The 8,895-nt window shown below is 38.0% G+C and overlaps 1 long non-coding RNA gene across 1 annotated transcript; it reads right to left on the minus strand.

Annotated features, from left to right (window-relative positions):
- Positions 1-1,611: 1,611 nt before the first annotated feature.
- On the minus strand, positions 1,612-6,909 carry LOC125694212 (uncharacterized). Its single transcript, XR_007377461.1, has 3 exons — positions 6,837-6,909; positions 5,333-5,467; positions 1,612-1,720 (listed from the first exon to the last, which is right to left on the minus strand). It is a non-coding gene; the product is annotated as an uncharacterized LOC125694212 (long non-coding RNA).
- Between the last annotated feature and the right edge of the window lie 1,986 nt (positions 6,910-8,895).

The raw sequence follows: 8,895 nt of genomic DNA on the forward strand, positions 1-8,895 counted from the left end.
GCTTTCACTGTGAATAAGACTGAGCTCCATTTCAACGTAATTATATCTCCTTTGGGAAATATTGCTTCCTTACTACCCAGATCAGAACACATTGAAAAGCCCAAGAGGAATCTTAACAAATTTCACATGGGAAAACTTACCAGTAAATTCTTCAAGTTTTATTTTATGCTTGATCTCAGGTATATCTTAGATGTCAATTTTTTCAGATGAATTCAGTCAGCTAGTACTCTTTATCTCAGCAGTGGTGCAGTGTAATGTATGTACAACTCCTATATGGGCCAGTTAGTTTTAGTATGATTTTTAGTTGGATTTTGAAATCAAGTCATTCTACAGTTAGGGTCTTGGACATGGTATCGTTGCTTCTGAACAGTGTTGCACTGATCTGCACCAGATGATTGTGTGCCCAATTAAATTAAGATGCTCGAGGTTCCCCGTAAATGCCAAAGATGCAATATTGCTGCTGCTTCTGAAAGTGCAGAGCTCAAATAGGAAGGTGGATATTAAGAAAAGTAATAATTAGATCTGAAATGTTAATAATTGGATACCTTTTCTGGAAATAGTTACAAGTATTTACCTTTTAAAAGACAAGAAAATCTCCAAAAAATTAGAGAAGAATGGAGAACTGTCTTTTATGCTGTTGCTGCCCAGCTCACTCTGCAGCTCCATCACACCACAACGAATAACTAAAGAAAACCATTATTATGCAAACCACTCTAGCACAAAAGGGTATTACATATCTGGTACAAAAGGGGATTTCTTTAAAAAGCACAGCACATTCAGTGTTTAGGGTTTGCCGTTGAAATTCATGGCCTTGCTTGCCAGTATTATCATGCAGCTGGGTACTATGCTGCTGCTTTACTCTGAGGGGAAAAAGATCACAATAAAGATATTAAAACGGGTTCAATTTAAACTGTTGTATTCCATTATGTTGCAACATCAGTTTTTAATGATTTTGGTCACCTCTTCTCTAGCACAAAGGTCAAAATAAACACTAGCCACACAGACTTCGACTGCACACAGAAGTGGTTGAAAGGCACGTCTTTTGATTTAAAAATTACCAGCGGGAAACAGTGGTAGGCATCATTTCAGTGCTGAAAACTAAGATGTTTGATAGGATTGACAAAATGCTTTTTCTTTTGTTTAGCAGCCATGAAACAGAAGTCCATCTTTCTGTGGGAAAAGTTTCTGACAATCTGTTATATTGATGCCATAAGTAAAATAAGTATTTAGTATTTAAATTATTTTTTTAATCTTTTCAGAAATTCACTCCTATTTGAATAAAAGCAAAATCAGTTCACACAAAATATTCTTGGTAAGCAAAAGATTAAATGTAGTCTCTTAGAATGCATCATCTCTATGACATGAGTATTCAAACATGAATTTGGATGAGTATGTAACATGCGTTTACAGGGTTAGGTGCCTCCTGCTTCTTCTGTGTGCAGCCTTCATTTTGTGATTAGTTTAAAACACCTTAAAAAGCATCAGTGCCTTTTCAGGTATTCTTTTTTAAGAATCACTATTGAGCCACAGAGTACAAATGAAACCATTTCAGAGGAACAGGTTAAACTTTTGTCATTTGCTTACGTCATCTGTCTCTCTCTGGCTGTCAGATACACGACTCTCTGGGCATCTTCAGCCACGTTTGCAAGTCCTTATTTCTGATTTTGTGTTCTCTCTGTCCTGGAGGACCACCAGAGGGCTGAGTGATAGGCACTCTGTGCTGAAAAACAAAGGAATGGCACAAAATGAACATCATTGTTGGGGGGAAGAAAAAAAAAAAAAAGCTGTGGAATTGTTCCTTGGAATTGTTTCTTGGCATGGATTAGAAGAGAAGGCAGGCTCAGACACTGAACACACTGTGCCATACAAACATTAAATGCAGACTAGCTCTGGATGTACACTGAAGTTAGCAATAGGAAAAACAGGTTCAGCAAGCTACATAACAATGAATGTATAATTTGAACCAATGTTCATTTCCTTTACATCAAACTGAAAGAACAAGAGATGTTACAAAATACTGTCCCAATCTTGCTTGCTAAATATAGCTGTTATTTGTCCTGGTTGTTCATTTGATTACAAAAGAATGAATTCCTACTTTATTATTCCAAGTTGTTACTAACTGTCAGGCATCAGCTATGTTAGGAAAAGTGGTGGTGAAAAAAAAAAACACTGATCTCAAAATACCCAGAGGTCTGGAGCACCTCTCTTATGAAGAAAGCTATGAATAAAAACTGAAGTGACTGGGCTTGTTCAGCTTGAAGAAAAGAAGGCTCTGGGGAGACCTCATTGCAGCCTTCCAGTACTTGAGGGGAGCTTATAAACAGGATGGAGGGCGAGTTTCTACACGATCTGATAGCAACCGGAAGAGGAGAAATGGTTTTAAACTAAAAAAGGAGAGATTTAGACTGAATCTTAGGAGAAATTTTTATTTTTTTTTTACTCAGCAGCTGGTGAGGCACTGGCACAGCCACCAAAGATTGTGGCTGCCCCATACCTGCAGATGCCCAAGGCCAGGTTGGGAGGGGACCTTGGCAGTCTGAGCTGGGGGTGGCAACCAGCCCATGGCAGGGGGGTTGGAACTGGATGATCATTAAGATCCCTTCCAACTCAAGCCAATCTATGATTCTATGATCAGGGTTGAGACAGATATTAGCATTTTTGTACAACTTTGTTTCTTATTTTTATCTGCATCAACAATTAAAATTTACTACATGTGATACAGCATTCCCCTTTTCTTTCTTCTAATCTTTTCATTCTGTGCAAATTATTTAAAAATGTTTCAAGCTTGTGTGTTAAACACAGATAAAAAAATCGATATGCACCTTTTCTGGTCATCAGTGTGAATGGTACTTAAGCCCTTTATGCCACTGCAGCCTGATTAATAAGAAACTTTCAGAAACTTAAGGTAGAAATGCTATGTGATCAGTAGTACAGTTCTGTAGGTAAAGTAATATTTCCAGCAACAGGATAGCATGGCATAGCTCTTTTAGAAGAGGCAGGTCTTAGTATCTTCATTTTAGAGATGGAAAGAATTATTCACAGAAGCTTAAAGTTGTTCAAGGTATAAAGCAGATACTTGCTCTTCCAAATCTCTTCTACCACCATATGCAAAGTTTGCACAGTTCCAATGATCGTGATGACTGACCAGTGCATATAGTGTGAGCTTGTGAACTTGTGACACTGGCAGTGCTGTGCAGAGCCTCCTACTAGAGTAGCTGGATAGTGCTAATGAGCATTCCTTTGTTAATGAATGATGCATTACTCATGCTTCCATTACTCATGCTTCCATTTAAGTATGACACTTTTTTTCTACTCAGCAGCTATTTTTTTTTTAATTAAATAAATTCTCAATGTTTCTGGCATAACCAGGAAAACAATACGAAATGAAGAAAACACAGTAGGCAAGACATACTAATTACTGTCTGTGATTAATTAGTAATTATAAGCCCACTCACAGAGTCTCAAAAGTTAGTGAGTAATTTGTTTGCATGAATTCAATAAAAGAAGGCAAATTTCAAAATACTTTCATTGGTATTATTTTAATTGACAGATGAGCTGGTTGGTTGCCATTGCTTCCAAAACTTAAACTAAGAATGGACATAGCAGTATCCTGTTCGTTAGGCTGATAAGGAATCAGAAGCCTAACAAACAACCTGTAGCAAAATAATTAGTCCTCATAGTCTACATTTTGCTCAGGCTCTCAATGAGACTCTGATTTACCAGACTGTAGCAGGGAAGCATTTAGCGATGATTTCAAGCGTTCTTCAGTTCTAACGCCAGGAAGCGTGTCAGACCCTAATGGCAGGTTTGACCATTGGCAAAACCCTGAAGTGAGGACTTCTTAAGGAATTAATCACAAAGTCTTGATGTCATAAGAGCCCTGGATATCCCTGGTAGAATTTAAGTGTGCTCCTTTGCTACACTTGAAGGCTTGCACTTCTGTCTTCTGTCTCATGTAGGCTTATTGTGAAGCCACATGCTGTTACTGCTTCCTTTTAAGCTGGATTAGAGTGATTTTTTTTGTTTGTTTGTATGTGTGTGTGTGTGTGTGTGTCTTAAAACAGTCTTAAAAATATTTCCTCAGATTACCTAGCCTGTGTTGTTAAATTTTCTTGCTTATTTTCTGTTTATCATTGCAAAGCCTGCTGAAACATGACAGTTCTTATAGAATTTTTAATTACTCTTCCATGGAATAAAATTGTTGTAAGCTTAAAACCAGGACACGAGTGAGTTACGTAGTTCTTCCTTCAGTTAACCCATCATATGGCTTCAGAGCAAGGTTTTAAAATAGCACTATCTGAAAAAATAATGTTATGAATCACTACTTCTTCCAAGATCTTTTGAAGTTCTCCCATTTCCTGTTTGTAAATCCTTAGTCTTTGCATTAAAATGTTCTCAGACAGGAAAACAATAACAATTGATTTACATGGACAAAAGCAGCTTTTCTGAGTTTTCAGTCCAGCTTCCTCTGAGATCCTATTGACCTCCAAAGTTCAACTTCTTCCAAGAAAGTTTTCTTTGGGATTAATGGCCTTCAGAGTCAAATCATTGTTGAGTGCTATAGCCATTACCAGTGCTATAACTAAGGCTGTATCAGCATTTCCACATAAACTCTTATTTTCAGAGATTTATAGCTTGCCTACAAAAATATAGTTTTCTGCTGAAACTTGGAAGAAAAAGAAAAGCTCAAAGCTCAGTCTGGGAGTAATTTTACTTCTTATTTTGGGAAATCTGCACAGCTCTGCGGGTATTTTTAGACTGAAATTCTGAACGAGATCATGTCTTGCTGCTTCCACTTGGTGCCTTGGAGAATTCCCCGCCTGACTTTCTAAGATCTACTTCTGACAAATTATGGAACAGCAATGAGAAAAGTTTAAGAATGTTTTTTTCCCAATGCTAAAGATTCCTAAACTGGATCTAGTCATTATTCTCTAGAAGACATTTCAAACACTTGAAAATTCTAAGATGTGTTTGAAGATTGCAACCAAACAAACGTGAGCTGAACAAAGTGTTCTGCAATAAATTGAGAGTTCTGAATGTTTCTGTTGCATCCTCATGCAGCATAATTGAGCATCATGCTGATACTTCTGCAGTTATAACCTCTGATAGACTGGAAAATGAGAACCCTGATTGTTACACAGAAAAGGCCCACGAAAAGCTAAGGTGAAAAGAGGATACTGTGGCCTCCTGTTTCTGCAGAACCCATGACAGGGCCCTCATACACCAAAGAGGACTGCATGGGAAGGTGGAGGAGGCAGCACCTTTCTCAAACATCATGAAAGTAAATCTAATAAAAATTAGAGCTTTATAGATCAAGACAAGAAGTACTTACTCTGCTCTGCACACACCATTTCAGAAGAGATTTGGAGGCACCATCTGGAGGGAAGGATGACAGATGCCGTGGAGTTCCCAGTTTCCTTTGCAGGTAATTCCTGCAAAAGGTCGACTTGGTCCTGAGTCATTGCCACTGGGGATGAAAATATGAAGTGATACAACACACAAACATGTTCAAGGCTACAGATTTAATTGCTTCAAAGAAAAATGTACTCAGCTAAGATGATGACCCAGTGCAATACAGTGGTTCCCATGACTCATTCATTCCAAAATAGAAATCTGAGCAAACCAGAGACAATACCCTGCATCCCCAAATCCCCCCAAAACTGGTCACCAAAACTAAAAATGCCTATCCAATCTTTCCTCACAAATATGGGATATTTTTAATGTCTGTGCCCAGCCACAGGATCACTATTTCACTTAGCTGAAACAAACCATACATTTTCTTGTCAATCACATGCCACATGAAGTAAAAGGCCAAGTCACCCCCAGAGCATCTTCTCATTTCAGAAATGTCAGTGACTACCTCAATTGCTCCTATAATCCAGACAGATCACCCTTACATTCATTCTGTTCTGTTTTCTAGCAGAAATATTTGCCCCCCCCCCCCCCCCAAAACAGCAAGGCAGCATCTTTGAAAACAAGGCAGTAGCAACCATACAGAAACAACAGTGCTGCATCTCAGTAGGAAATATTAGCCTTCTTATCCTTGGGAATGATCTATTCAAATTTGATCCAGAAATCTTTCTTTTTTGAGGGGGAGCTGCTCATTATGACTAGATAAATGCAGTCCAAACTCTGAAACTTCTTTTGAAGGCATGATGGCAGGGAAACCTCACAGATGGGATTAGAAGGAAGATAATGAGGTAGCTTCGCAGATGTCTAAAGGAGCCCTTCCCACATGTAAGGCATGGCATAGGATAAAGCTTGAAATGGAATGACTGAAAGTCTAAGAAGTGGATGGAGGAGGCTGGCATCATGGGCTAATCAGTGAAAGAAGTGGTTTCTTGATCCTGAATGAGAGATGATAGGTAGGATGAGGGGAAGCTACGAATGGCTTTGAAAGTGAAGACAAGCTGCTTATATCAGATAGAAAAAGAGTTTTATATTTGACAGTCAAAGCGATGGGCTAGGAAAATGATCTCTGCAGTGCTATGCAGTGCAGATTCATCCCTGAAAAATTGCATTTGTCAAAACCAGAGGAATGGATATTGCAGCAGTCAACTTAGCTTTATGATATTTTACATATATATTAGTTCTTGTATAATAATGATCATATAGTAAATTTTATAGCTTACAATTAGCGTAATTGTTTTTAATGATTTTTGGAAACTAGTGACATTGTAAAGTGGGCATTTTGTTGGATATTTCTCATAAGATTTTTTTGCAACATTCTTGTAAAAATTCCAGTTTTCTAAAAGAAGAAAATGATATACTTAACATCCTTTTTATATGCATCTCTTTTCTTTTTTTGGCTAAGGCCTTTCATTTAAACACAATACCTGAGGGCATTCAGTGCTCATATCCATAGCACATTACGCAGTGACTTAGCTGGTGGTCTTGGTTTATTCCTCTCTGGGCTCTGCTGGCAGGAAAGAGGTTGTCCATTACAATTTGGAGATCACTCTGGAAAATCCGTATGCTGGATAACACATACATCAGGTCACTAGCATGCCACCTCCCAGACATGCAGATATAACAGCAATTCTACACTTTACTTGGAATGGTGGTAGCATATAGTGGTTCTGGCTGTAATACACAAGAAATTCATTTTATTCCCTATTGTATCATAGCTTTCATTTCCCCCATGCAGAGACTGACTGCTGCATACACATTCTTCCAGGGCTTTTCCTATTAATAGACAACCTGGCTTCACACGCTGAAATGAAGGAACAAGGTTTTGAGTGCCTGCCTAATTTAAGCAGACCATATGTCATATGCTATAGTATCCAGTCAGAGGAGAATAAAATAAAGCAAGATTGAGAGGTAAAATAGCTTCCTACCATTAGCTGAACTCTCAGACTCAAAATTCCAAGGACCTTTTTCTAAGCATGCTCAGAACTATTGCTTGTTCTACACATCACATGAAGTTACTCATATTTCTAATGTGTTCTTAATGGGTGTGCTGTCTCAGGAGTAGGATTTCTGAGCACTACTACAATACAAATAATAATCCTGACTTTTTTTTTTTTTTTTTTTTTTTTTTTTTTTCCTCTGGAATGATCTTCAAGCTTTTAAAGTGTGTTTTAAACTGCTTCACAATTTTCTGCTTTGGCTTTCCAACTTGTAAAAACTGGAGTTCAGTTGTTTACTATTTATTCAGTATGCCGTGACTGTAGAACGAAGCCTACAAAGGCTATTGCAAACCTTCCTTGGCACTAGTGGATGAATGTTGCTTTTTTAAGCACATTATATTAATTATTATTGCTTAACCAGTCCATCTCTGCTGCACAGTTGAAAGAAATGTGCTCTTTCAGACGCCTTGGCTGGTTATATAATCAGCATTCCTCACAAATGTTTGACTCATTAGGGCTAGCAATCACATTTTCCTGGCAAGTTGTCTAGGGCTGTCTGCAAGCAGTCAGAGAACTAGAAAATGTAATAATCTGATTTTCCATTTACTTCCTCCCCCTTATCTCAGACACTTCTACTGCAGCTTTTACCCCTTTGCCTTGTCTTTAGGTGTCTCTTGATAAGCAGCATTGCCAGAGCATTTTTTTCATGTCACAGAACGGATAAGAGCATGGTCAGCTGACAGGCATGCATGCTTCCACATTCTCAGGTTTTTAGGAAGTGCTATCCTGTACTTTCAGTAAAAGTCCAACTTCCATTACGTTTACAATCCAAACTGGCATTGTCAGAGGCTTACACTGGTATGAAAAACAGAAAAGAAAGAAATTGCATTGCAGCTTAAGACTTCATTGTTTTCTTATCTTCTGCTTGCAACCAATGAGAAGAATAAAAGATACACTGTCTCAAATGGGAGGGAAAAGATTAACAGAGAGAAAAAATTACTGGAAATGAGGAGTAATTTTCTGTGCATATTTTAACCAGCGATCATCTGGTTGCTTTATGAATCTGCAATACTGCGTAGCGCCTGCAGTTTAGATACTCAAAAATCAGAAATGAATACAGTTTAACAAATAAAAGCCACATTTGGGAAAAAACAGCTTACTTGTCATTTATTCACTTTTGCAAATACTATACTTCTTCCTCACCTTTCTCTTCTACTTAATCCAGTTAGTAGCCTACACTCAAAGGTGATGACTAAAGTTAAGATAAAACATCAGTTATGAAAATAGGGAAGAAGGCTGATTTCAATCAACAGTAGAAGTTATGCAACACAAAGCTCTATGATGTGGCACACTCTGCTAGAAAAAACAATCCATGCTGCTGTCCTATGAAGCCTTCTGTGATGTATGCCTGTGAGATGTGACCATGAGGACCAAATTCATATCTTTGTGGTATCTAAGAGGAAAAAAAAGTCTGAAACATCATCTCTGATTGTATATTAGAAAGGTCAGTCATCCTGCCACATTTCATGGTAACGCCTCCCCCTAC

Source organism: Lagopus muta, chromosome 5, assembly GCF_023343835.1.
Source record: "Lagopus muta isolate bLagMut1 chromosome 5, bLagMut1 primary, whole genome shotgun sequence".
Lineage (NCBI taxonomy): Eukaryota > Metazoa > Chordata > Aves > Galliformes > Phasianidae > Lagopus > Lagopus muta.